General features: G+C 42.7%; 1 protein-coding gene across 3 annotated transcripts in view; it reads right to left on the bottom strand.

Annotated features, from left to right (window-relative positions):
• Nucleotides 1-24,856, bottom strand: part of LOC116829685 (P2Y purinoceptor 8) — a 49,091-nt gene extending 24,235 nt beyond the window's left edge. The window contains exons 1-2 of one of the 3 annotated variants that reach the window (XM_032788649.2): nucleotides 24,531-24,856; nucleotides 17,711-17,793 (exon numbers count right to left, since the gene is read on the bottom strand). The gene's annotated coding sequence lies outside the window, so the exon portion shown is untranslated. Of the gene's footprint in view, nucleotides 1-17,710; nucleotides 17,794-22,447; nucleotides 22,536-24,530 lie in introns of those variants that run through there. The other 2 variants (XM_075060732.1, XM_032788655.2) reach the window with 2 other exon arrangements.
• Between the last annotated feature and the right edge of the window lie 1,526 nt (nucleotides 24,857-26,382).

The raw sequence follows: 26,382 nt of genomic DNA, 5'->3' as shown, positions 1-26,382 counted from the left end.
GCTATTGGAGAAGAAGGAATGAAGCAGCATTTGGAAATTTCCATAGCTGTCCAAGTGTCATTATTTGGGACTGCTGAAATAATGAAGATATGGGCTGATGGGTTGTCCAGTGCTAGAAATTATATAGTACCTACATCCCCAAAGTAAAGAAAATAGTATTCAGATATAATGATAAAAGGGATTATGTTTAATGGAAAATGTATGGCTAAGTCCCCATCACTGCTTTTGATAGTCTCAACCAAATCTCAAAAGAAAATCAAAAAAGGGATTATGTTTAATGGAAAATGTATGGCTAAGTCCCCATCACTGCTTTTGATAGTCTCAACCAAATCTCAAAAGAAAATCCATCTCAAAGAAAATAAACAGTCAATGTGAATTTCAGGAAAGTAAATTTAGAATATTCTTCACTCTCTCTCTCACTCCCCTACCCAGTAGAAAAGCAGAATTTCAAGCTTAAAAAGTCTTTTTTTTTTTTTTTTTAAAGTAAGGTTATTAATTCTATTTTTGTGAACAAATCTAGGAAGGACATGTTGTTTGTTGAAATCTTTTCTAGAACTACCTTGCCAGTATTGCAGGTGAGCAAAGACAGAACATTCAGACATCTTAGATATTAAAGATAAGGTGCAATGATAAAAAGCTGCTCCTCGCATGATAAGGAATTTTTACGCTAGTACTTTCTGCTCAGACGGTCCCTCTTTCTTCCTCTTTCACTTCTGCGAAACTCTTTAGAAAAATATCAAAAACAAATGTGAATGTGGTTTACTCACATTAACTCTTCCACCACTCCCATACCATCTCTACAGATGTTACCTCTATGCTACACCATAACCTATGATACGTGCATTGTTTTCTTTTACACTGTATAGACTGTAATAGATTTTGAAGCATTCTATCATATCAATATATGGATGATGACACTACACAAAAATATGCTTTATTTTATTTGCCAGTTGCACTAAATTGCAGTAGCAAATTATTCTCCTCTACCAAGGACAACTGGAAAAAGAAGACACTTAGAAAATCAACAACCAAAATGTATTTTTTAAAAAACAGTTTATACTTTCACAACAGGAAATATTTTTAAATGGCCATGTGAATCACAAGACAAACCAACCACTTTCTGAACTGTGTTCATTCTAGTCTTCTATTTTTAGGTCATATCATGCGCAAACTGGCTGCCTGCACTGTTAGTATTTTATTACAAGCAAAACAATAATCTAGCGCTAGCACCATTGGGAACAGGATTTTATTTCATTTCTGTATAAATCCTGATTTGCCATACTAAATTTCATCATTTGTGGGAAACGGAGGGTAAAAACTGGTTAGCGACTTATGATCAGAGATTTCTTTGAATTGGCAACCTCAGCAATAAAATGTAATTCAGTATAGTGGTTTGGAGGAGAGTCATTTAGCAGCAGAGTTCCAACCTGGGTTCCATCCCCTGGCAAAGGCAAAACAAACAAAAACATACACAAAACCTAACCAAACCCCACACCGTGTTTCCCTCCTTTTTCCATGTATATCCATGAGAGTAGCAGTGATGTTAGCAGACAACTTTGCATGAGTATGAAGTTGCTGTAGAGGCTGAATAATTCATGCATGATGACTAAGCATTAAAGCAATTAGTCATCTTGTTGAACATGCCTACAGTGCATGGGCTTCTATGAAGCACTAACCAAAACTTCCCAAGTGCTGTCCCAGCATGCACTGGGCCCAGCCTAAAACCTTGGATGTATCTCTTCATTATCACTTTTTCTAAAGGCATCGTTGGGAATTAGGTGAAATCATTACAGGCCTTCCCAAAGCTTTCTGTGGAAATACCTCTCACTCAAGTCAGTATCAGTCAATTGAAAGAGCCAGGAATCAGTTGAGAGCTAGTATGATATGGATGACAAGGACACAACTGGATGAGGTGGTCATGCCTGAACAGGGCTGGCCTTACCATGAGGTGAACTGAGGCAGCCACCTCAGGGGCTAGACTGTGGGGGTGCCACTAGGACTCAGAGTGTGGAAAATTGTGTCTGCTGCTTGGGCACATGTATTCTTTCTGCTCTAGATGCACAGAGATGGTGGAGTGGAGTGCTGTGCTGGAGGAAGGAGGACACAAGAAACATAGGCAGGCAGGAGAAAAGGTGAGAGGGAATAACAGAAAGCAGCAGGAGCTGCAGGGAGAGAAAGGAGGAGGAGCCTCTTATGTACGTCTCTAGCACCTCCAGGATCCTGGACTGATTAACAGCAGCTTCTCAGGTGGTGTTTCCTACTGTTTCCCTAAACCCACTTGAGGAGAAAAGGCAGTCAAGTGAAGTAGTAGGAGCCAGTTAGGTCCTTAAGACGCTGATATCTTCCCCCACTCAGGCCCTGCTACCAGCCTGCTTATTTGTCCCCTTCAATTGAGTGTTGAGAGCCACTATAGCTGGCACAGAGCAGCAGTCATGAGCGAAAGAAGAAAATGCCCCTCTGGGACAGCATTCAGAAAAGGAAGCTTTTCTATCTAAGCAAGAAGGAGCTCTCCTGAAATACGTAGACACAAATGTTCACAGTGAGCCTTCCGGCCCCAGTGAGGATGTGAGTGGTGATGAAATGCCTGATCTTCCAGTTAGTCAGCATACAGGTGAGCTGGCAGCTACTGCAGCATCCATATCTCCATCTGAAATGGATGTAACCATGCTCATTCTTGAAGAATAGTGTAGATCAGAGAAGAGTGTGGTGGAGGTGCAGGAAACAGCTGTTGCTGCAGTTAGTTCCTTAAGTCTAGATGATCAAGGACTGTGGACCCACCTGAGTAGTAGTCTGAGGGACTTCCTTCTTGTAAGGGACTGCGGAAGATTTTGTCACGGTGGTTTAGCTGAGGCTGGTCGCCTTCTCCGGGACAGGTTACTAAAGGGTGTTATGTGCTAGCAAATGCTGATTGCAGCTCAGCCTGGGAAGCTGGCGTCTTTAGAAAAGCCTGGCCCTTTGCCATTAAAGATAGTTCAGTTGTGGGAAAGCTCCCACATGCCTATGTATGAGTTGTTTTACATGCTATTAGCATAGAGTTAGTATTTAGTAGGATTTGTCTTGCTGCTTTGGACTCGTTCCCGATGCTTTGAGACTAGCAAACCGTGCAGAGTCCCCATTGCGGGTCGTGTTTTCTTCTACCTTCATAAAAAGCATATCACTCCACTCTTGTTTTTCACGGTGGTGTGGTGTGTGTGTCTCGTCCCTGCAGAGCATAGGCCACGTAACACTTCTCCTGCCGGTGGGCCACAAGCAAAAGGTGGGAAAAGCTTCATTGTTCCCCAAGACAATTAAACATAGAATTTTCCATCCATAATTATTGGGTGAAAATCGCCCAATGGTGATAAAGTGGAGAGGCCTATGGCTTATGTTCAAAAACCCAGAAATGCTGGCATACGTTTTTTTGCAACTTTCAGTCTAATGTTCCAGCCACAACTGGGTTTCTTCAGGAACAAGAACTGGAAAAATCTGTATAAATCTGGCATGCCATGAGAGGCAGCAAATCACCAGAGAGCATTCCATATTTGGAAAAGAGCCTTGAGAGAAGACTAAGGTTAGAGCACCAATATGATGATCGATCATCAAGAGAAGATTGCATCAGAGTCTCTTACTGGCATTGCCATGTGAGGATGCTTGCTACCACAACCTACACTGATGGCACTTCAGATCAGCTGTAATGCCTACAACATGAAATTCCTTATCAATTGTGGAGCTGATGGCTGAGTTGAATGTTGTCTCCAGGAGCACTCTGAGAAGATCCCACCTAAGAAATGTAGCGCACACACTGACCTTGGAAAAACAATTCAAAGTGAGAATCATACAGTTACAGGCAACAAAGTCAACAGAAGATTGTGGCAGATCTGAAGTTCAGGAAGATATATCTGTTATTCTGGACTGCACCACCTGACATTCATCTAAGGAACAAAGACCTAGTGAAATGTCCCTGGCAATGGTAATTGTCAGGAGCATTTTCTAAGAATTATTGACATTGATGATACTCAGGAGCTGGTATGGACAATGTGCTTCTTAAAAGCTGGAAGATACGGGAATTGCAATTTGCTGACATATAGGAAGTAGGGCTAATGATTGGGCCAAATTGAAGGAAAGAGAGACACATGATCCCACAGTTAACCCGCGAGCTTTTTTGTCCAGGCAGTACTCATTCATTGAACTTGATGGTCAGTGATGCAGCATAAGCTTCTAGTGAGGCTGCTGAATTTTTAATGTATTTCAAGCATCATTATTTTTTTCTTTCATCAGCGCATTCAATGGCAAATAATTTGAAAGAACTCTGAACCATCCCTTCCAACACTGAACCACTGAGTGCCATGATAGGAGTCAGGGAGCGATAAAGCCATAACAAACACCAAGTGGAAAGATATGATGACCAATAGTTTCCATTGGAGGAAATGCTGATGACAGGAATGGTCGTGGAGAACAGTGTCAGGAGGAATGAATCCCTAGAACATAATAACTTCAATTCTGTGTGTGCTTAGGTGTGGCATGACATACTGTTTGAAATAAATGTTATAAGCAGAGACGCAAAGGTGTTGACTTATATGATATATCCTGGAGCAATGGAAACGACTAAGCAAAGTGCATACCTACAGTCTATACAGTCAGATGAGGATTTTCAAAATGTCTGAAGAGTGCACACATTGGCAGGAATTCACACTGAAGGCTATTTCTCACCCATTCAGAATACAAGAGTCACCAAGAACATTTGGGTGTGGGTAATCCCATAAGAGACTCCAAAAACAATTCAAAGATTGATTCTTTAACCAGGTGCTGAATTGTACAATACAGTCAGACTGAATTCAAATGATCTGGATAATTGGAGAAATGGTCTGAGGTAAACCGGGATGAAGTTCATTAAAGACAAATGCAAAGTGCTTCCACTTAGGAAGGACAAATCAGTTTCACAATACAGAATGGGAAGAGACTGTCTAGGAAGGAGTATGGCAGAAAGAGATCTAGGGTACATAGTGGCCACAAGCAAATAGAGTCACAGTGTGATACTGGTTGCAAAAAAAGCAAACGTGATTTGGAGATGCTAACAGGTGGTTTGTAACAGAACACAAGATCTCTTCGCTCTACTCTGCGTGTTTAGCCTCACTGGAGTATTGGGTCCAGTCTGGCCTGCTTTCAAGAAAGATGTGAGACACTTGGAGAAGGTCCAGAGAAAGCAACAAGATAGATTAAAGTTCTTGAGAACTGACCTGTAAGGAGCTGAAAGTTGGGTTAATTAGTTGAAAAGAGCAGACTGAGAGGGACATGATAGCAAGTTTCAGGGTACTAAGGGTGTCAAGAGGAGGGAGAAAACTTGTCACCTTAGCCTCTCAATGATAGAACAGAAGCAATGGGCTTAAACTGAGAAGGAGAATTTAGGTTGGAATTGAAAAAGTCCTAACTGTAAGTAGTTAAACACTAAATAAATTGCTAGGGAGGTTGTGGAATCTCCATCTCTGGGATTATTTAAGAGTAGGTTAGATAATGTTATTAGGTGGTCTAGATAGTATTTGGTCCTACCATGAGGGCAGGGGACTGGACTCGATGACCTCTTGAGGTCCCTTCCAGTCCTAGAGTCTATGAATCTATGAAGAAGGTTTCATGCAGCTCAAGGAACACAGCAGTATATTTTGGCTGTTGTATGATGTTCCAAAACATGGAGGAAGGATAGTGTAGTGATTTGAGCATTGGCCTGTTAAACCCAGGGTTGTGAGTTCAATGCTTGAGGAGGCCACTTAGGGATCTGGGGCAAAAAATCAGTACTTGATCCTGCTAGTGAAGGCTGGACTCAATGACCTTTCAAGGTCTCTTCCAGTTCTAGAAGGTAGATATGTCTCCAATTATTGTTATAAAACTCCTCACTATACCTGAAGAATACCTATACCAGCAATGCAGGGCACTAGAGACAGTGTTGACACATGATGCAATATTGATGCAAGTGATTTAGGTGCTGAACTAAAAGCCCTTTCAAGATACATTTTGGCAGGATCAACTCCAGAGGCTGTTCTGGAATATATGTGCGCAAATACGATGACCACCCTCTTTCCAAATGCTTTTGTTGCTCTAAGCATACTTCTAACACTTCCTGTAACAGTTGCTAGTGGAGAACGCAGCTTCTCCATGCTGAAGTTAATAAAAACACATCTATGCTCCACAATGACACAGGAGAGGCTGGTCAGCCTTGCAACTATCTCAATAGGGCAATAGCTCACCCAGACTGTGGACCTTCAGGAAGCATTTCAAATCTTTGCAACCAAGAAGGCACGGAAAACACCACTTTGATTATTCAAACAGATAAAAATGCCAGTGTTTACTATGCAGACAAGAAAAGTTACTTTTGCTGTTCAGGCATTTGAAAGTTTAGTGTGATTTAAAATTTGTGAACAAGGCATTTTAAGTTGTTCTCTTTTCTTGGGGTAGGTAGCAGAGCAGTACCATGAGAGGAGTAGAACAGGAAGAAGGCAGAATTGAGACCTTTCAAAATTTTGGCCCAAGCGAGGGGGCATGGGTGCATCATTTAAGCTCCCCGCCTCAGGTGTCAAAATGTTGTGGGCCAGTCCTGATGCCTGAAGGAGAGAACCACAGGAGTGGGCCATGTCTGGAGGTTAAAGCACAGCCAAGTTAGATTCAAGAGTCAGAACCGTGGGACATGCAGGGGCACAGTCAAGAAAAAAGCCAAGTGTCAGAGTCAGGGATCAGAAGCCAAATGTCAGAGTCCATGGGTGAGCCAGAAATGCAGTCAGGAAGTGAGATCAGGGGAATCAACGATGGTGAACACATTGAGTAGCCAGCAAGTTCTGGGCGCTGCTGAATCTATCCCTCCATCAATCAGGAAATGCAATCAGTTAGGCAGCCCCTTCCAGGATCAGCTGTGTCCAGTATGTTGCTAGGAGACTGACCCTGCTGCAGCTGGTGCCCTGACACTGGAGAAGAGTGAATGACTTTGGCACTCAGATAATCCTGACTTTCAGTGCTGGCTCCGTCACTGTCTTACTAAGTGACTTTGGGCAAGTCACTTCTCTTCTCTGATTTAGTTTCCCCATCTAAACCAGGGAGATGATCATACTTGCTTATTTACTTTTCAGGGGTATGTGAGGATTAATTAGTCCATGATTGTCTATCACTTTGGACATGTACATCACTGTAGAAGTGCTAACTTTTATTATTATAAAAAGAACAGTAAGCCTTTGGAAATTGCCAACACCTAGCCTATATTACTAATCTGATTTGGCCTAGGAGCACTTATTGCTTGTCATAAGATGAAGTCTTTTGGTGTAATGCATTAGCTCCTTTGCTTCAGAAGCTGCTTCTGTTCTTTTATGAGTTCTGGGCAACCCTCTAGTCATTTAATTTTTTCTCTGCTAGAGAGACAAAGTTGTTTCTGAGTTTTAAAACTACCTCATAAAATTTGTAAATATTATTGACTGGATTCACTCTTGTTCATGCCAACCCCCAAAGTAAGCAGCAGTGGGCTGGGAAAGTGTGTTGGCCAATACATCAGGTGAATGTGCTCCTGTGAAGCCCCTTGTAGAAACTAACCCTCATGCTTCAAACCCTAACATATATGCATAACTTTAAGCATTTGGATAGTCCTGTTGTCTTCAGCTTTACCTGCTAACATGGTAAAGCTAAGCAAGTGTCATGGTTTTGCAGGACAGAGCCTAGGGCCGCTCCCCTGCAACATAACCTTTGCAGATCCACAGAAGTATATTGAGTAGCTCCATGAGGCAACCATGATGAAACAAGGCCAAGGAAATAATTCAAAAGTTAAGCCAAGGTTTTCCAACATGACTAGTGATTTTCCGGACGCCCTACTTGAGACTGTAAGGGGACTGCTTTTCAGGGGTGGGTACTCAGTATTTTCTGAAAATTAGAACTCTTTAAGGGAGTTCAAATTGGGCACCCAAAAACAGAGGTACCCAAAATCACTGGTCACTTTAGAAAATCACTCTCCATGTAAACATAAGAATGGCCATACTGGGTCAGACTAAAGGTCCAGCTAGCTCAGTATCCTGTCTTTGGACAGTGAGTGCAGGGTACAGTGAGATTTTCTGGCTGCATTTCTGTAGGCATCAAGTGCCTACTATTACACCATGTACTGCAGCCCAGTTTCTGTTCTCGTTGTTTGCTGGGTGGGGATTTTTGATTTAATAGATTATTCACAACCCTTTCAGCAAGTTCAGGAACCCACATAACCTCACACCGCACAAGTTCAACTGACAAGAGCAAGTTTTGGTTTTTTGAAAAAGGTTCTTTGGAAACTTGGGTGTATAAAGTGATTGTGGGCAGGGGCAGCTCAATCACACAAGCAGCACAGAAAGCCACCAACATTTTTAGAGACTGTTAATTTGGTTAGAACGCACCTTCCTATAGAAAGCACATGCTAAACCCATGCCTGCTATGCCACTTACAGCCAAATCTTAGCGTACTTATGTAACCCACTAGTCAATATGTGTTATCTTTCTCCCCACTGTGTAAGAGTCTGTTACAGCTCCCACCTACAGTTGTTGAATCTTTAGCTCAAGCTACCAAGGCTTAGACTTTTAGTTCTGGAGGTCTCCAGTTCAGTCCTTTGTGTCAGCCAAGATGGCAGGTATTACACCTACTCAAACATGCAATAATAAATAATAGTTACAGGCCTGATTACCATCTCTCAAGATTGCTAGATTTCAGTAACTCAGCCAAGAATTATGGAGTGGGTGGGCGAGGTTCTGTGGCCTGTGGTGTGCAGGAGGTCAGACTAGATGGTCATGATGGTTCCTTCTGGCCTTAAAGTCACTGAGTCATGGTAAAACCTTATGTACAGGGTTGAGGAGAGGGAAAACTCCACCAGAAGTTCATAGAGTTCCACTCCAAATATTTCTATCAGGGAACAGCCAAGGAAGCAGCTGGCAGTTTTCCCTCCAAGTACTAAGGACCCTGGGGGGTCCACAAAAGGCCAAGGCCATTGGATGGAGACCTGGTGCATCTGCACTGACTCTGGAGCCCAGGAATCTCCTTCTGTTTCCTGGCAGCATGGGTCCCTTGGAGCTGTGCTATCAGGGCTTTCCCAGAAGGAGATGCTACCGTATCCTCTTAAAGCAGTGGAGCTGAGAAATGCTGTATTGTCTTTCCCTGAGCAACTCTATAGTGTGCCCTCCTCCATGGCTTGCCCCACCCACAACTCCTGTGAGAACCTCAGGGGTCCCAGGAAGGGGAGGCCAGGGTCATGAAGGCAGCTATGCCTCACCCTTCCACATGTGGGAAGGCAGATCTACACATAAAGGCCCCTCTCAGCACATGGATCTTGGAGACACAACATGGGCCAAAGTGCTTGTCTTTGCAAGGGTTCTGCACCTTTAAGACTCCCATCCTTTGTGCTGAAAGATCTTTTTCTACTTTCTTTGCAGCATGCGCACTCAGAGTGATACTTAGTAAGCTGTCTCCTGTTTCACACACTGTCCCCTTCATGTGTTGTTTATCAATAATCTGTTAAATTGACTTTTTTTCTGCAACTGCTTTGTCTCAGTCTCTTCTCCTTTTAAGTTAAAGTTCTCTGACAGGTGAAGATCACCCCAAGCCAGCTGACCAATCCTTCCAGGCAATGGTGCCTCAAACATTTTGGCTGCATCCGCTGCCAAGCGCTCACAGGTGTATAACCGGCCCAACAGGTACACGGAGAGGATGGGTTGGGGAGGAACACTGCCTGATTCTACTCTCTCTCAATTGCACTTCTGCAAGACTGGGCAGAGTTTTGCCCATAATGGCAGGAGAAGTCACAGAACAGCTGGATGATGCTCTTTACTTAGAATCAGAGGTCTCAGTTTTCCTGCCCGTATGTTTTGGAAAGAGGCAGGTGGACAAGCTCATTTGCACTCATATTTTTAGGCCTGCAGGGGCTTGCTCAGCCTTCCATGAAATTTAGAGCAGTCTGATGGGAAGCAGAGAATAACTGTAGTACACTGTGTTGCAGTTATGTCCCTGCTCCCATCCCTGGCTTGCCCCAGTACTTAATTTGTACCAGGGCTTGCCAGGACTGTGCTCCAGCACCACTAGGCTTGGCAGTTCATAGCCCCAGCACCTCTGGGCTCGCCACATCAGCTATGAATGTAAAAAAAAATTGCTTGAGCCCCAGCACCTCTTTCTTCACAAATTAAGCATTGGTTGCCCCCTCCCTACCCTGACATACTGGGAGCAGGACCAGTATCAAGTGCTTGCATCAGCTGAGGAGATTATCTGTATAGGGAGTATTCCAGGGGGGCTATTTCTACCCCTTCAGGGCCTATTTATGCTGCCAGATGAATAAATGAAAATCAGACCCGTAGAATCATACTGCAGGGTGGATCAGTGAGAAACTATGAGCTTCCAGCGTCAGCCGCTAAAGAGAATTAGATGTATGGAAGGCACACAGAGCAGTAGCTGTGCGCACACACCAGCCCCAACACAAGACCTCAGCTGTCTCTGGCAACTTCCTTTCATTACCCACACTACAAATGCACAGGAAGAGCAAACAGCAGTATGCGCTGACACAAGGTGTAAGGAAGGTAGTGGAGAATCAAGTCACTGTTAAAGGTATTTGGGGATAGGTCTGTAACGTGTCCTATGATAGCATTAGAAAATGAACGATCAGGAAAAGATCACCTCCTGAAAGAGAATGCAAGGTGACTTCTGGATAAGAGCTAGAGAAAACCACCTTCCCCACCAAACCATTTTATTAAGTCTTCACACTCCTTCTTCCTGTCAACTATGAAACCAGCTGAAAAAAGTAGCACAGTCCCCACACACCCATTAATGGAGGAGAAATACAAATGATCTATTCATAGACCAAAGCTAGAGAAGAAAAATGAGACTAAACGGCTTAATTATGGAGCCTGAGAAACAACAAACAAAGAGTTAAACAGAAGGGAGGAGAAAGCAGGAAGTAGTGGTTGAAACAATCTGTAAGGCAGAGGAGGGGGTCAGTCCCATTTAAAACAAAGTGCACAAACAAGAGGGGAAAGTACACAAAAAAAGTAAGTTCATTTTGTCATGTTAGTAAAAGTTGTGATGGCCACTTTGAAACCTGAAGACCTCCTGTTTATTCAAAGAACAGGTGCTAGTTTCCCACTCATCCCTCAGCCCTTAACTGAAGGGACCATTTCTAGCAGCAAACGGATGGTTCAGTTTGTATGGTCTTTCAGTATTGGTATGGAAATTATTCTTATTTGGATTTGCATTTATGCATTTTGCTATTAGATATAATAATGAACCAGGTAGGATTGTTAAGATGCGGTATAACTGACCTAAGCACTAGCCATCTAAGACAGATGAGCATTGTCAAAGAGACAAAATGTGAAGCACTTTTAAAGGTGTCTTTGCTTGTTGCTATTACGAAGAGGTCATATTTTCTCTTTAGCAAAACTATGCAATACATGGCCTTGTCTCTGCTAGAGAGATTGTCTAGTAAATGCTCACTGGTGTTGAGAGTGGCTTGGCAGCCACAGTGTTAGTAATGTCAGGAGCCCTAATCTAGACAACCTGCTTTTAACACTATGTTAAGTGTATTGGAATTTTTCAGAGCAAATCTAATCCACACCTTGTTCATTTTTACCTCGTCGGTACACAGAACTTCCAAAATTGCTAATTGCAATGCAGTGGTACCAGTGTTAGCAGCAATGGGAAAGCTGTAGGAAATTTGCCTCTGTTAGACAAGGCTCTAAGGACAACAGAAAAAAACAGGGCTGATGGGTAACAGAAGGAAGGCCCCAATCATGCAAACACTTAGGCACCTACTTAACTTATGTACATGTTCAATCCCATTGAGTTATTTAGGTTCATAACTGTAAGCACATGCATAAGTTTTTGCAAGATCGTGGTATAAAAGGGAACAGACAGTGACTGAAGTTCATCCTCACTGTTTGTGTTTGATAGAGACAAAGTAAAAGAAAAATACTTAGGCTGTAAACTCTTTGAGACAGGGACTGTCATGTATTTGTGCAGCACCTAGCACAATGGAGCCTGGACCCGGTTAAGGCTTCTGGGTGCTACTGCAATTAATATTTTTACTTGCATTATCAAGGGAACATCTCTTTGAATCAGAAGTCACTATGACTCTTGTGCTACATTCTAGCTTTGCATTCCTACCACTTCAAAAGGAGAGTTAATGGTAAGTGGTTTAGCTATAATGAGAGGAAATGCAGTCACTGAGGAGGACGTCAAACAGCAGCACAACACCAAGAGTACATTTACACTTCGCACTGAGGGGTGACTGCTACTTAGGTAGGAATTTCTGCTCTAGCTTTAATGTTGCTAGTTCACTAAAAACTGCAGTGAAGACACCGCAGGGTGGACTCCAATGCGGGCTGGCAATACATGTCCCTACTCAGTGTTCCAGGTGGGCTTCCACAGCTCGCTCTGAAGTCTGCTCTGCTCTGCTGCATCTGCACTGCTATTCTTAGCCATGCTAGATATATAGCTACCCAAGCTGCAATCACATTTCTGACTGCATAGTATAGAGACCCTAGGTGACATGGTGATGGTACAGAGAGAAAGAGAGAGAGATAAGTGCTGAATTATTTTCCCAGTGGACTCAGCGAGAGCTTTGCCGCTGACTTTGATGGAAAAGGGTTGTGCCCTTAAATGCAAGATTCTAATTTCTTACCTAATATTTCTTTTCTATAATCAAGATTTCTGTTATTACACAACTAGTTAGCTAAGCTAGTTGGGTAGTTATATGATTTTTATTTCCCTGCAGGTTTTCTCTATTGTATCTGAAATCAGTTGTTATATTTTATCAATCTGACGGTTATGCTTTATGATTATGATTTAACATTTATATTGCAATGGTCCTAGAGGCCAACCAGATGGGGCCTCCTTCGTGCTAAGTGCATGTCTACACAGCAATGTCTAGAGGTCTGTCTACACAGCAGTTAGACACCCGTGGCTGGTCTGTGCCAGCTGGCTCAGGCTCATGGGGCTCTGGCTAAGGGGCTGTTTCACTGCAATGTAGTATTCCAGGCTTGGGCTGGAGCTGAGGCTCTAGGACCCTGTGAGGTGGGAGGGTCACAAAGCTCAGGCTGCAGCCCTACACTGCAGTGAAACAGCCCCACAGCCTGAGGGGCTGGCACAGACCAGCTGGCACAGACCAGCCATAGGTGTCTAATTGTTCTGTAGCCATACCCTAAAGAGTCCAAGGGGCACCTAAAAGGCAAGGACCAGCAGTAAAGGACAGTGATAGTACACTTACCCTCACTACTAGGGCTGACACTAAAAATGCTAATTGAGATGCTAGTTTTTCTGATGCTTCACGTAAGTCATCAAACACTGTCAAGTGATAACAGTTGTTCTCTGACAACCTGGACTGGACTTAGAGGGGAAAGGCTCATTGCTCATTATAACAACGTTGGCCATTTAGAATTATTTTGAGGTATTATTTGGAGGTTTGGGGATGGGCCCTATGACCTGTAGGGGAATCTCCACAGGATAACACTTGTCCTTCCCCAGAGCTACAGGTTTGCAGTATTGGGCCCTAGCTGATGTCACAAAGAGCTAAAGTCGTCAGTTTATCACCAGGATAATTTGGATATTTTCACTGTCATTTTTTAAATAAAAATGATACCAACAAAGGGCAATTACCCAACCACCCCGCAAAGCTGCTTTTATTTTTCCTCTAGGCATTTTACTGAAAGCCAGTTTGTTGCAGGCAACAAGTTCATCAGGTCACAGAATTGTAGAAATGTGGGGCTGGACGTCTTTGCAGCATCGGTACAAAGGGCTGTAAAATATGGTCAGAATTAATGACCACTATAGATGCCACTATAAAATCCATCTGCAAATGAAGAGTCAAATGCAGCTTGACAAACTGCATTCCTTGCGCATAGCAGCTCCATTTTGTGAATACCCACTGGTGAGCGTGCCTAGCTCCCAGTGAAGTTAACAGGAAGTGAGGGTGCACCACATTGTACAATGAGGCTCAGAGCTGGCTGCAAAAATACTTTCTGTAGACCTGTGACTTCTATTTCTAGCACTCATCCAGCTTGTATGTTTCTGGTCTGTTGAACATGAGAAAATGTCACATTTATTTACGACCTCTTTCAGATTTACAAGGCAAAGTTGAAGCTGACAAAATACTGGTAGTAAACCGATTTGGCTGTAGTGGGAGGAAGGCTCTACATGGTGGCTAGCCTTGCTGATAGTCCAATCCATATATATAGTGGCTGGCAATGGCAGGCAGGTACCACATTGAGAGCACTTCTGAATGTAGACTATGGAATCTTCTGATGTGGGTCTCCCTCAGCCTTGCCTATTGAAGTTGTTACTCTTTAATAGATAAATATTCATTGGGCCAGAGAAAGAGTTAGAACAACTCTGTATCCCAGTAGTTAGAGTACTCACTGAGAGGTAGCAGCTCCCTGTTCAAATCCTTTCTCTTCATTAGCTTCATGGGGCACTTAACTGGGAATCTCTCAGATCCCAGTGAGCATCCTAACCACTGGGCTAAAGATTTTAAGGTGAAGTTAAGTGGCTTCTGAGCAAGCCTACCAGATCAGGCTCCACATGCATCTTAGGCAGAGGAACACCTAGCTTCCCCCAGGTTTCTAGTTTGTTCCAGGGCTTAGGTGGGAATAGATGCCTGGACACTCTGAGTGAATCAGCAGGGCACATGCCCAGAGGCAGAAACGTAGGTGCCTAGGGAACTTTTACTGCAAAAACTTAAATGCTCAGTGGGTTTAGGCACCTATAGGGTTAGGTGGCAGCCAAATGGGAGGTTATAGATCACAGTGGTGTCTAAAAACAGGACTTAGGCTCCTAACTACCTTTATGGCTCCCTCCTTTACTCCAACAAGTAATCCCACTGATATCGAAAGGAATAATCATGTGAGTAGAACAAGCAGATATTGGGCCAATACAGCATGTGAAATTGCACTGGGTACTTGTTCTCTAGAAAATAGTTTAGTTTCCACAGGATACATTTGATTTAATTTAATGAAGTGAAAATGCTTTTTAAAAAAATTCACAGTTTGAGACCCCGAATCTCTCAGAGGATGCACCCTGCACCCTGAAACGTGACTTATTTCAAGTGGGAATTTGTCCGGCTTTTTTACTTGCCAAACCTGAGTTTAGAGTTCCATGCTTCTAGTGCAGAAGCTGACAAGATCACTAATGCCCACTGCGGAGCAGGTTGTTGCTAGTTTGTCCTGCTAGAGGTGTTAGGTGATTCCATTAGCTCCTGGAGTTAAAACACATGACCGAGAAGTCAGATCTTTGCATGGAATTAAAGGAAGAACTGGCTTTCAGCTATTTTGTTTGAAAATGTATTTAGTTGTCATTGCTTAAGCCTAGACATGTATTCAGTTAATGATTTTGGCTGTCAGGGTTTTTGTCTAACATATATATAAAGCAGTTTAGTTTAGGCCCTGAACTTACGCCCATTGAAGTCAATGGGAATTTAGCACCCATCAGCTTTTGCTCACTCAAATGGTGATTGATCTGCAAAATGGATTTTGAGGAGCTGTGTATTTCTGTCGACTGAAAAATTGTTACCAAATACTCATTTGTGGTCATCAACATTGAAGTGACCTATAGGGGGGTTGCGTCTAAAAATGTAGATTCCTTATTTCCTTTCCTTCTGTGTTGTCAAAATGCCACACTGAGATACCATTGGTGGGCTCTAACGAACCTAGAGTGACAGATTTAAGTATTGTAACGTTACTGACCATGCAGACTGTCTGAAATGTTCTCAATGACTTTTGGAACCTCGCACAGTTTCATTCACCCACTACTAACCATTCCTTTACCATTCCCTGTCTATAGTATTATCTGTGTCTTGCAATGTGAGCCGTGCTACGGCTCCTTGAGTACTTTACAATCAACCTGGAAAACCGTAGTTTTCTCTGCAGTTATCTGCTGTCACTTCCCATTATTGCCCTTGGTGCACTTTTGTAAGCAGATCCCTGTGCCTCTGTAATGTATCATTGTGGTGGGGAATTGTAGACATGGGCCAGGGCTCTTGACTTTCCACTTGGCGCCTAGATTGGCATGTGAAGGTTGGGGTCTGTGTTGCCTGTCCACTAGTCTTCTATAACTATTACATATAAAAACCTATATTTAATGAAAATTAAGTTTGCAAAGTCAAGTGCTCAGAAGTTAGGAAATGCCACGTTTAGGGTTGCCCGTGAAACTTCTAATGCACATACACAAGGGAGCCAAATTATCATCACATACTATTTTTTCCGCATGACTGCTATCTCATTCAGTGCATATTTCTAGATGGTGTCAGGTAATAAATTAGGGCTGTGCTGCGCATCGGGACATTTTATGAGAGTCCCTTGAAACTTGAATTCTATCCATATTCAGTATTTCTTTTAATTAGCGCTGAGAAGGAACAAGATTTTTCCATGTCATAAAAAAAATCCAAGATTTGGAAAAAAAATATCATTCCATAGTGGAATGGGAAAAACAAACCCTGGAATTTGTCACAGAATGGCTGCCTAGACCCTGGGCATGAGCCTAAATATCTACACTGCAATTTTTATAGCCCCGCAGTCTGAGCCCCGCAAACCCGTGTCAGCTGACACAGGCCAGCTGCAGGTGTTTTATTGCAACGTAGACATACCCTGAGAGCACAGGAGAGAGAATCTTCCAGCTGTCCAGCTATGTCTACTCTGCAGTGTAAGCCCAGGATTAGTGGAATTCAAGTTGGTGGACCCTGGGTTAGAGGACAGAGGGCTTGAGCATCTACGCTGATTGGTTACCATAGACTGAGAATTTTTGAAGCTGAGCCACAACCTGGGGCTTCAGCATCTACACTGCAGAGATCTGAATCCAACCAGCCATATCTCAGATTTCCTAGTGCCCTCCTCAAATGTGTCTGTGCCTAATGCCACAGAGTCCTCTGAAGCCTGGAATGGAGCGTGCTCAGTGAAGACAGACTCTGGAGAATTTAGCTGCCAAACTTCTACTGGGCTTGTGTGAAATGTGCTTTTTGGAAGCGCATAAGTTGGCCAGATTCAGGCAGATTTTCATGGGACTGGCAAAAAGGCATGTCCCTCTTGGCAAATTTCAAGCACCTGCTCCAAAGCTTAGAGGTGCTGGAGTCTCTCAGCAAAACAACTGCAAACATTTTCTCACATGTTAAACTATGTATTTTTCCCTAACCTCATTCTGAGATATGGCTGAAACATTTCTACTGAAATTTTTGAAAATATATTCCCCAAGAGGCAGACACTTGGCACGGAAGATTTCAGCCAGAATGGTTGGCATTTGGCAAAGTTATAAGCAACTGAATACTGCATCTTATAATGGGACGTGATAGGCAACCTTAACTATAGGTGCCACTACTATTGCAGCCTATACTTATGAGAATTGGCAGATTTTTCCACACCTCTTGGCGAGGATTGGTGCTGGTTCATTTGAGAACATTTTTCATCATTGTAGACTCAGGGACAACAGGATTGTGTCCAAATGAGCGTTAAATGTTTACTTTCAAACAATGGCGCTTCCTCCTTTGTGCCTGGGTGATTATTCCTCAGTCTTATTGAACTAATTATTTAGAAATTATTTCTAACATTCAACCTAAATGAGTCCTTTCTTAATTTTATCCCAATATATATCAGATTCTCTTGAACATTCTCTCACTCCATCTGTCACTGATCTGCCCAATCTAGGTAGTAAAGACTGCTACAAAACACAACACTTTTCATCTTAAAACACAACCATATGAGTACAAAATGTTGGTCAGACTTACAGGCAGTTCCCTAGGGAATTTTCATCTGATCGGAGCTGGTGCTTCCACACTGTAACAGATTTTACTTTCCGTACATGTCTGAGCTGCAAAAAGAGCCCCAAAACAATAACTTTAAGAATTTTGTATTTCAAAATGATCAAATCTCAAGATATTTCTCAGTTCACACAAGCACAGATAACACGATCAGTTTTCAAATGGGCTAGTTAGCTCAAAAGCATTTATACGCCAGATTTCCAAAAGTGCGTATTCAGCACCCACAACTGAGCCCAATTGTTAGAAGCGCTGCCCTCTCTTGTTCTTTTGCACCTACCGTTTTTCCATATTATTTTCCCCAATGCTACTAGTTGTGGGTTTTCATTGCAGTAGTTGTTTATGTTCAAAGTGTTTAGTCAAGGGTTGTGTGTGTGCAGGAGGGGAGTTGAGGAGAGCGATGGAAAGCTGGCATCCCAAGGTGGGCAGATGGAAGGTTGTGGTATGTGGTCTGCGGTGCACAGTACTTGTGGCAAGGGTAAAGTGTGTGTTTCTGTGTAGAGGATGTGACATTTTGGGAATCTGTCTGTACAATATATGAATTCTGCGTGAAATTATGAACTCTCTATGTATCATTACCAAACTACAAACTGCAACTGTTGCCTGATTTGATGGGAGATTAATAATATTGTTTAGATAATATGGGTTATAGGCTCACCAATTAATCTGATCAGAAGATAATAAGGTTCTTGTCCCAGAGTCAGGCTACACAGGGAACCATCAAGATGTCTGATTAGGAAACTCACACTGAGAACAAAAGGCATCTTTAAGCCTTTTCCTGAGTTAAATGGAACAGTAATGCAATAGCAATCAAATAATCAACCAATTACAAAAGCAGTAATATTGTTCTAGCAGTGCAGGTGGTATTATGTACTATAAAGATTTCTCGATTCCTATACTCACACCCGTCCTTGAAAATCTAGTGATAAGAGACAAAAGACCAGCCTTGCCCCTGGCAGGCCAAGAGAGTTCAATGGTCCAGGTTCCTCAAGTCTTGAATGAGAGGTGAAGAACTTAGAAGAAGCTGGAGCAAAAAGCTATAGAAAGATCTCAGAAGCTAATGTAGCGTTTACTTAAAACTAACTATTAAGAACTAACAATGATGAGCTGACAATAAACAAGCTTAACTTTCCCAACATAGTGGCTTGCCTCTATTATGGGGCCTGATCCTAAGTGCCCTCCTTCCATGTCCAAACTTAACTTCCTCACCCACAAAAATGTTAGGGTACACTTACTCTATGGGCTGGCATGTTCATGCGTATTAAGCAATACTCGTAACTATTACAGCCCATTAGCTCATCCTCACCTCTGTTGTTTCTGTCTTCACTGGTTATTTTGGTTACTTCTGTGTTCTTTGTGATGTACCTGTTAACTCTGGAAAAAGTCCATGAACTTGGGTGGTCTTAACCACCAATTTGCTTTAACTTGCCCAGTTATCTATGTGAAAGGTCACAAACATATATACTGTATGTTTTAGCTCGTCACCACCTATCTAACATAAAGATCTTGATCATATATATGTTAACTTGCTTTAGATTAACATACAGGTCGTTGCCTTTAGGTTCCTTGCATTACAGTTAAACTACTCTAATACAAATTGATAAACCTGTTATAAAACCAATAGCAAACCTATAATGTGACAAATGATCGACTCATAAGAAAAGATATATATGCAAGCAGGCTAGCTCTATAGGCTACAGTGCAACCTTTTGCCTTCTCTGTTGTCTCTTTGACTCCATATTGGACAGAAATTCCAAAGGCTGATGGCAAAAGAATAACAACAGAGGTTAGTTGAATTAACTTGCTTCTCTCTGAAATGTCGTAACTCTAGAGAATAGGATAGTGCCTCCCCAGGAAAACTCTTTTTTCTAGGGAGAGGTCAGTGGATGTATTTGGGATCTTTGGCACTTTTAGTGGCTCAAGGTGATGGGCGCTGATATAGTCTTATGAGGAAGGGAAAATGCTGCCTGCCTGACTTCCTGAGCCCAGATGATCCCCCAAGGACTCCCAAGGAAATGGTGAACTAATGAGGGGCATTGCAGCTAGGGTGTTTGTTGTTTTTTAAATGATCTGTACTCTCTTGTGCTTTGTTAAATAAAAAAGCAAGAATGAGTTAAATGCTGAGCAAAGTGTCTGTGTGTTCTATTCCTCACAACTGCCACATGCCTCCGGAAAGAGGGAACTGTAAATGAGAAGATTCACATCTTGGAGAGGAGTTCTGGGAGAGGATATTTTTAGGTAGGGGAGAGTCTGAAGGGTCAGCAATGAGTCCAGGAGCTAGTCAGCTGGACAGTGGGTTCCAGCTCTCAGAAGGGAATGTTGGACGCTGGGTTGCACTCTGAGGGTGTGCCTAGGGACCCAAAGATTGGGGTAGTGTCTGGGCTTCATTCAGGCTCCAGAGGCTTAATACACTCTGGGGACCCAGGGGCTGAGTCCTTTACAGCAATCTGCTGGGTGGCCTGGAGGGGGTGCTGTATCGGATCTGTGACAGTGGCCTACATGGTATGTGCTATTAGATGACTTCACGTTTCACTTGCCTGCTTTTCTGTGGGTTTGTGTATGTAGCAATTCTAAATGCTTCACAGTGAAGATTTTTTGTGTATTAATTTTCTAATTATTTCAGTACTTAATTGGAGGTTCTGCAAGGGGTCCTGTGGTGGAAGCAGTGTCGAGAATCCATCAGCAACTGATTATGTACCCATAGCAGTTATAGGATAAAATACGATAGAAAAATGTAGCCTTTTATGCAAAAAGGGTTTGTGTGTCTAGCCCCCATACACTAAGCTTCCAGGCACTCTACTCCCATCCATCAGCAATGTGCGTAGGGCATAAACTTTCAGTTATAACATAAATAATGGCTGACCCAACATTTTTTTAAAAATTAGCTATTGTACCAGACCTACTCAAGATCCACCTCATTACGAAGTTTTGTGGAAGTAGATGATGGCTTTTTTTTAAAAGAAATATTCATCAACAATGAAAAGTAGGTTTTTCAGCCAGAGCCCTCAAAGGCTTCCCATTAAAAATGTATAAGAAACCCAACAAAAACTACACAGACAATTCAAAGGGCATCAAATCTAACCCTGTGAGAAATTTCTTTTAGCAAAAAACTGGAGTGTATTGCTCATTTTACATCCATTTTTAGAACACAGTCCTAACTATGAAGCTACTACCAGGCTTCCTTCATGTAATACATGACCCAGAAAGAAAACCAGCTTGACTTTCAGAATCCATGCAGTTTTCAGGGCTGGTGGTCAGAACAAGCAAACAAGCTTCTTTTTACTTGTAAATCCAGCATGTTTGATCTGCAGCTCGTTACGGCACAGCAAACCTGGAACCCATGATGCCAGTTCTACAGAGTCACTTCTCGGAGTACAACTGCATTTTCAAACTGTACTTAAACAGAATGAAACATTTTTGGACAAAGGCAAAAGAACAAGAGACAAAAAATATGGGAACAAATCTGAAGGTTCGGAAATTGAATCAGAACTGTAGTACTGGGAAATGGAATCTGGCCTCCTCAGTTTCAGTTTAAGACCATCCTTTTATTTGTAAGCAAAGCAAACAGTAAGGAATGACTGAGAGATAATAGCCATGGAACTCCACTATGCTCATTTAACAGCCCTTCTTGCCTACCCTAGGGTGCAAATACTCACAGAGAGGCCATAGGAGCCCTGCTCCCCATGTTCCAGTGGAAGTTCTCCAGCAAGAGACCATGGGAGGCCTGCTTCACGAGCCTAACAACAGAGCTTCTTAAAGAGATGTTGTTGGGGCCTGGCGGCTGAGCATGTTTAGTTTGGAAAAAGAAGATCAAGGGGGAGACATGATAGCCATCTAGAAATATTTGAAAGGCTGCCATAAAAGAGATGGATAAAAATTGTTCTCTCTTGCCACAGAGAGCAGGACAAGAGGCAATGGGTTCAAACTACAGCCTAGCAGATTTAGATTAAATCTACGGAAAAACGTCCTATCCGTAAGAATAGTAGGACAATGGAAGAAACGGCCTAGAGAAGTCATAGAAGCTCCTTCACTGGAGGTTTTCAAAAGAAGGCTGGATGGCCATCTGTCTTGGATGGCTTAGATACAACAAATCCTGCATCTTGGCAGGAGGTTAGACTAGATGACCCTTGGGGTCCCTTCTAACCCTATGGTTCTATGATTCCCCACCCTTCTGCCCACACACGGTTTATTATGGTGGCAGACCACACTGGCAGTTTCTCTTGTAAATCTTTCAATTTTTGTCACTACAGCTAACCTACCCCTTTCTCCTTTTGGTACTCATTCCAAATCAGGGGTGTACTCAAGGGGCGGGAGGGCGGGCAAGCAGAGGTGTGCCCCCTGCCCCAATAATTGACAGCAGCCTCGTGGCCCTGGCAGGGAGAGCAAATTCCCCTGGAAAGGTTGAGCTCCTCCAGTCCTGGGACCGCAGCAGGGAGAACGAGCTTCTGTGGCCCGGGCCACAGTGGGGGCACAGAACATGCCCCCCAAAGGAATGGAATTTAAATTTTGTGTGCACGCTCCTGCTTCCAACCTGGTATTCCAGCATCAAACAAGAATACTTATTCTGAGCAAGAATATACTGGCCAAATTTTTAAAGACCCTCAACTTGGCCTCTCATTTTTGCACTTGCAAGCTTTGCAGAGAGCAAAATTGCCTGCATAGTTAATTGCACGTATAGATGATACCGGGTAAAAGTGTCACAAATACCTGGAAGTATCTTGAAAAAGGCTGCAGAAAGGTGCAGGGTGCTAGCTGGAGACGTGGGTTCAGTTCCAGGCTCCCCACCAACTTCCTGTGTGACCTTAAGCAAGTCACTCTCCCTCTCTCGGTGTGTTGACACTGCAGCTGGAAGTGAGCCTCCTAGACCAGGTAGACAGATTTGTGGGGGGCGAGGGCTCACTCTTGCATGCCAAAAATAGCAGTGTGGATGTTGTGGCAATGGCAAAGGCTTAAGCTAGCTACCTGAGCTCAGACCCAGGGGTCAGGTTGAGCTTGAGCTTGGATGGCTAACCTGAGCCTCCGCTGGTACTGCAATGTCCACCCAGCTATTTTAGAGCACTAATGTGAGCCAGGCTAACACAAATCTGTGTACCGGGCTGGGAGGTTTGCTCTTAGCTGTAGTGTAGACCAGAGGTCCCCAAACTGTGAGGCGTGCTCCCCTAGGGATGCACAGAGAATCTTGGGAAGGGGCTGGAGTGGTGGGGAGGGAGCACCACCCAGCTCCATTCCTGACCTAGGCCTTAGCTGCTGGCCCTGGTTGCTGGCCCCATGCCCATGGCCGCACTCCAGGACGCCGGCTGCCGGCCCCATGTCTGGGCTTCACTACTAGTTCCGTGCCCGAGGCTCTGCCCCCGGCTTTGACTGCTGCTCCCATGCCTGGGGCCTGAGCTGCTGGCCTTGGCCTCCAGTTGAGGATCCATTCCTGGTCCTGGTCCTGCCCGCAGCTGTGGCCCCAGCCTTGCCCCCCGTTACTCATGTCTCCTTCTGGAGCCGCAGCCCTGTTCCCAGCCCTGGCTTCAGAGGTACAGAGAAAGGTGAGGTAAAAAGTTTGGGGACCACTGGTCTAGACATACCCTCTGAGCTCTCTTTCCTGTCTGAATGATAGGGATAATAGCACTTCTCTTCCTCACTGGGATGCTGTGAGGTTAATACATTAAAGACTGTGAGATGCTCAGATTCTACAATAATGGGGGTTGTATAAGTACCTAAGACAGAAATGTCTTAGGAACCCTATTGGATGTTGATGGGACTTTTGTTCCTAATTCCCATGGGGGCTTTTGAAACTCTTATCTAGAATCTATGTAGGTATTTTTCCATTAATAAAATCCAGAAGTTGCTCATTCGAAATGGCAGGCACAGTCAGGTAGCCAGTGTCTAATGCTACAACTGATTGTGGGCAGAGAAGGTCCTTTTAAAACATTGGCCTACAATAGCTGAACCTTTCCAGGGATCATTGAGTAGTGATGGGCTGGTGGCATCATGCCATTATTATAACTGCCCTACAAATGACCTTTTTGAAATATGGAAAATCTTTCATCTAGAAATAGTGTATTGTGAAAGACAACAAATACAAGATGCAAAAGTGCACTGTGCTACAAGAAGACTTCCGTCTGGTGTTAGTCTGTAGAGTTCTGCTCTTATGCTGTGAGGCAGTCACCAAAAGCCAGTGTAAAACTATATATTCTTATGGTGTGACTGCATATTTATGATTCTTATTGTGTGCATGTGCACATGCTGTAAACTTCACTGCACATATTTTGCTGGCGCAATCTCAGAATGACTTTAAATCGCAACGCTGCAAAGGTTAAAGATACATATCTAGTCCAGATTTACAAAGAAATTGGGTACAAAGTTTATTCATTTGGGTTTCTATCAAAGACTAGAAGCTGATTCTCCACTTTTATGATGTCACTTGGAGTGCATTACATCTTTTACTGTTCTTCTTACTAAAAGCAAAATTTACACCTGTTGCCCCTTTATTATAATAGATTATGTGAACATTTTAGCTGTTTTTCCTACTACAGTGCCTGCTGTAATTCTGACTGATTGCAAAGTTACCTTTTTATAATATGTAGTCACTTTAACTCATAAAATAATCATTTTATTTCTACATTGCCCAATCATCAGTGATGCAAACATATAAAGCTCTTTGCTTTTCAGTGACCATTTTGGGCTCTTTACATAAGTAAAGAATATGGGGATAGGAGGGAAATGAGCCAATCTGTATTTCACCTACTGAAAAGCTACTCTAAAAAAAGAGCATGAAAAAGAAGTGAAAAGTTGTCCTTACCTGCTCCAGTGTGTACGGTGTAGCATGAAAAGCCTATAAATGACAGATTGGCTGTTAGAAAACGTCTTATGTTGGTTACTTCTCAGATCATCGGGCTCAGGAAATGACCATATATTTCTGCAACGGTTAATTTCCTCACTCTGAAAGTTAACTGTTTTGATACGCCCCTCAGGTTTTTTTTTTTTTTTTGGGTTTGTTTTTTTAAGTTCAGAAAATCTTTCTTCATCCCCCAGTAAATCTGTATGATGCCTGTGCTCTCCAGCTGACTTGTTTCACAATGAGAATGTGAAGCTTGCAAGGGAAATGGTGAGCCTGAAAATATTTCCACGTAGTAAAAGGAAATGGAGCTTCTAAGATGTTTTCTGCCCTAGAGTAGCAAGTGCACAAACCATAGAGAGAAAATAGTAGATTAAAATTTTCAGAAGTGCCTAAGGCACTTAGGCCCCTAAATCTCATTTTCAAAAGAGACTTGGGTACTTAGGAGCCAAAATTCCATCCTAAGTGCCTAAATTCCTTTTGAAAATGAGATTTAGGCTCCTAAATCAGTTATGTTGCAATTGCTGAGCACAGGAATGCCCAAATACCTTTAAAAGTCTGGGCCTTGGTCTAGAAGCAAACTGCTATCATAGGGATATTTCCATGTGGTCACTATTTCCAGTACTGTTTTGTTCAATTTCTAGTTAGTCCATCTCCTCTATAGAATCAATACTTGCTTGGTGCTTTGGTGCTTACTGAAGACAGATTTTATTGTTATAAGTATTTGAAGTTGCATTACTTGTACATTTAAGGTTTTTTGCAGCAAAGGTATGTTTAGAATCCATTACATTCTTAGTTTCTTTGGAGTAAATTGCTGTTATCTGGAAACTTCAGATGACAATTTTTAATCACCTTAGAGGTTGGCCAATGCCACTAGTTGGTGACTCAGCTAGTGCTGTGTGAATAACTGATTTTCGGTTCATAGGGAGTTCTGAAAAATTAAAAATAACATTAGTTTCAGGTCAATCCCAAACCAAATTTTTTTAGAAATTTTCAGTGAATTGAAAAATCAGAAAAAGAATCATTTTGCATCCAACAAAATGTTTTGTTTTGATTTAGGGCATTTTTAACTGTTTTTAAAAGAAAAGCAGAGAAAATTTGGAAATGAAACCTAACTTTACAAAATTGAGCAGGAGGTGCCTTTCCTTTTATGCCCAATAGCCCAGTGGTTAGCATGCTCAGCTAGGCTGTAGAAGATTCAGGTTCAAATCCTTACTCTGAAGCAACAAATTGTAGCCAGGTCTCCCAAATCCTAATCCTCCTCCCTTGCAAGCTATTGGCTATTCGGTAGTGGTGGTGGGTCTGCTTAATCTCTTCTGTTGAAGCTGCTCCACTTTGTCTGAATTCCTTCAATGTTTATTGGGCCAGAGAGAAAAACAGTGACTCTATAGGCTATGGAGGTCAGGGCATCCTCCTGGGAGGTGGCACACCCAGATTCCAGACCCTGCTCCAATGAATATTTAGTTATTTATACCAAGTAGAACCACTTCAACAGAAAAGGTCAAGAGCTTGTCCTATGCTACAATTACCCAATAGCCTGCTGGTTAGAGCACTTATCAGATATATGGAAGATCTCAGTGCAAGTCCCTGCTCCAGAGGTGGGGATTCAAATGTGGGTCTCCCACAGCTGAGATCAGTGTCCTCACTATCTGGTATAAGGGGACCACCTCCTTTTTGTGAACCTAACCTGGCATTTTCAAATATATATATATTTTTTACCAAAACAATTCATAAAAATCAACACAAATTTTTGAAATGTTTTGATTGACCCAAATCTGCATTTTTAGTGAAAAAATGTTTTGGATGAAAAATTTCA

Source organism: Chelonoidis abingdonii, chromosome 1 (assembly GCF_003597395.2).
Source record: "Chelonoidis abingdonii isolate Lonesome George chromosome 1, CheloAbing_2.0, whole genome shotgun sequence".
Lineage (NCBI taxonomy): Eukaryota > Metazoa > Chordata > Testudines > Testudinidae > Chelonoidis > Chelonoidis abingdonii.
The sequence above is the reverse complement of the archived record's forward strand: the minus strand, read 5'-3'. Positions and strand labels throughout refer to the sequence as shown.